The 3,326-nt window shown below is 36.3% G+C and overlaps 1 pseudogene; it reads left to right on the top strand.

Moving 5' to 3' along the window:
• Positions 1-2,395: 2,395 nt before the first annotated feature.
• LOC141844886 (uncharacterized) overlaps positions 2,396-3,326 on the top strand; it is a 4,101-nt pseudogene continuing 3,170 nt past the window's right edge.

The following is a 3,326-nucleotide window of genomic DNA, read 5'->3' on the forward strand; positions in this document are numbered from 1 at the left end:
GATTGCTCTAATGTTGCTAAGTAATTAGCAAGAATCTTTTAAGTTGTAAATAAGGGACGTTTAATATTCACCATCTCTAGCTCAGTCACATTGGTCTTATGCTATGATTTCTTGGGAGCAGATATCTAATTTTATAGGAAGGGAAGGTTTCACTTATGTGATACAATTGCTTGGAGAGATCTAATTCTTGAGGAAAGGGGAATCAGATGTCCCTCTCGCGGATTATTCTGAAGAAAGAATTTGGGTGAATTTTGCTTTCACCAAATATAGACAGAAACAAAGAGTCATCAATGGATAAATAGATCATGATGCTCTTTGCCTCTGACTTGATAAGGTGTTTGTCAGTGATGATATTAGATGTGGACCTCAAGGCATTCAATGGCTGTGAGGTGACAAATGCCCTGCCATGATGGAAATAGAGACCCTATACCCAAGGGAGCAGAGCTGGAAGCCATTCAATGGCTGTGAGGACCTGCTTCACCATGAGGAAGAGTGCAGTGGTGAAGCTAAACTAGTGCTTCTACATGGTGCATGCTGTCATCCTCATTCAAACCATCATTTATACCAATTAAGTTAAGAACCAATACAGAAACTCTAGAATTGGACAAGAGAGCACTCATGTTATAGATCAATGAGCTGCAGAGAGTAAGCAAAGGGATGGGAGTCAAGGGCAACAAGGAATTTACAGCTGCAAGCGGCAGTGTAGAGGCGCAGTTGAAAAACTGCTAAATTTTGTTAGTGGTAGTTGGGTAGTTTCTCGGAAGTGGTAGCACAAAATGGATTTGACTGAGAAGAAAATGGGTTGGTAGCAGCGGTAATTTGGTCTTTTTATCCTTTCTCATCTCTTTTCACTCTTAACTTTTCATCACCATGTAATCATTGTTACAACCAGTGTTTTAAAAGGCGTTCCGGAGGCGTGCCCCGGAGCTCGCCCCGGGGCGAGGCGTTCCAATACTGTTCTTGGGCAATGGAATAAGGCATAAGTGTTGTGAGGCGTACGCCCAGAACTTCAAGGCATTCGCCTGGGCGTTAGGGCGAGCCTTAGTTCCGAGGCGTTAAAGGCATAAGCCCCATAAATTATCTTAAAAAAATAGAAATTTAATAGCTTAGAGCCTTAGACTTATCAAACAATAAAGAGGATCTTTCTGCAAAATATCATTTCCTTTAAATCCCTAATTCTAAAAAGGTAAAACCCTAATCCTGTCTATAAATTACCAATTTCTTCCTTCACCACCATCTACAATTTCAAATCTCCATTTCTCTGCCTTCAACAAGCTCACAATTCACAAGTGATTTGCTCTTCTCAATTCACGAATTCCATCTAGATCCGAAGATCAATCAGGTAACTTTCTCCCTTTTTTCTTCCATTTTTTCGTTTTCTTTTTCTCTCATTTTTTTTTCATTTTTTGGGAAAGGTAAGTTGCATGATTCTTGAGCTTGAAAACAGAATTTTATTAGGGGCAGAATATGTCTTAAAATTTGGCTGCTCATGGAAGAATTGACCATTTTTTTTTAAAAAAGGAACACAGAATTATTTTTATAATTACTTTAACTTAGACATACATATCTAACAAGAGTGTGAGAAAAGCAAAGGAAAAGATCACAAGAGTCAAGAGAACTAAATTGTGTTCTCCAATCAAATTGCAGAAACATGCAAAGCATATATACAACATGGTCTTCAGCCAAGTAAGAACATGAGCTCCGCACATGTATCTAGTCTAGTAAAATTTAAAGAAAATATCGTCGAAAAATATATATGGTGAAAAAACCATAAAGAGGGAACCAAATGTATAGTTCATTCGTTACTTTAAAGTAAAATATATTAGCTTTGTTATGTCCTAAAAGTACTAAAAGCGCAACTATTATGTGTTTGACAGGATGACTTCTGATGAAGATATTAACTCTGAAAGTGCTAGTAGAAAAGATTTTGCTTGGAAGCATGCTCAAATAGAGGCTAATGAGAAACACTTCAGATGTCGCTACTGTAACCAAAGATGTACCGGGACTATTAATAGGCTTAAACACCATTTGGCTAAAACTTATCAAGGTATGAAACCTTGTCCTTCTGTTCCACTAGAAGCATTTGAGGAATGCAAGAAAGCTTTAGGTGAGATAAAATATGTAAAAACTCAACGAAATATTACCTTGAATGAGATTTGTTTGGCTGCTGAAGGGGACACTGAGTTATTTCACAAGTAGAGAGAATGAGTTGTACACCATCACAATCAAGGGTGAGGGGCCCTATGGATAATTTTACAACAATTCAAGCTAGGCAAACTACTTTGAATTCTAAGTGGAAAAAAGAAGAAAGAAAGGAAGTTTGCAAATTGATAGGGCGATTTTTTTCTCTAGCGGCCTTGCTTTTAATGTTATAAATGATCCTTATTTCTTACCTATGTGTGAGGGAATTGGAAAGTATGGGCTTGGTTTTGTACCTCCTACTATGCATGAATTGAGAACTTGGATACTTAAAGATGAGGTTCAAAATATCAATAAAATGATGGAAGATCATAAAAAGGCATGGATACAATATGGTTGTTCTATAATGTCTGATAGTTGGACTGATGGAAAAAGTAGATGTTTGATAAATTTCTTAGTAAATAGTCCAGCTGGTACATATTTTTTAAAGTCGATTGATGCCTCTGATTCTATAAAAAATGGGGAACTTTTGTTTACTTATCTTGATAATGTAGTAGAAGAAATTGGAGAGGAAAATGTTGTGCAAGTTATAATAGATAATGGTTCAAATTTTGTTAATGTTGGAAAAAGATTGATGGAAAAGCGGAAGTATTTGTATTGGACTCCTTGTGCTGCATATTGCATTGATCTCATGCTAGAAGACATAGGCAAATTAAAAGTTCATGAAACTACACTTGGAAAAGCTAAACAAGTGGTCAAATTCATATATGGACATACTTTGATTTTGAGTTTGATGAGATCTTTTACAAAGGATCATGAACTTCTACGGCCTGTAGTAACACGGTTTGCAACTGCTTATCTTACCTTTCAGAGTATTTATGCTCAAAAATAAGCACTTCAATCTATGTTCACTTTAGAGGCTTGGAATTTTTGTTCTTGGGCAAAACATGTTGAAGGTATGAAAGCCAAAGCCACAGTTTTATTTGATCCACAATTTTGGCCTCAACTAACTTATTACATACGAAGTGTTGTTCCATTAGTGTATGTTTTGAGAGAAGTTGATTCAGAAGAAAAGCCTGCTATGGGTTTTATATATCATTTGATGAAATCTACCAAGGAACAAATTGCTTTGAATTGTGGCATGAACAAGCAAAAATATGAGCCTATTTTGAATAAAATTGAGGCAA

Source organism: Curcuma longa, chromosome 14, assembly GCF_044706935.1.
Source record: "Curcuma longa cultivar G26 ecotype Majalengka, Jawa Barat chromosome 14, ITB_CL_G26_1.1, whole genome shotgun sequence".
Classification (NCBI taxonomy): Eukaryota; Viridiplantae; Streptophyta; class Magnoliopsida; order Zingiberales; family Zingiberaceae; genus Curcuma; species Curcuma longa.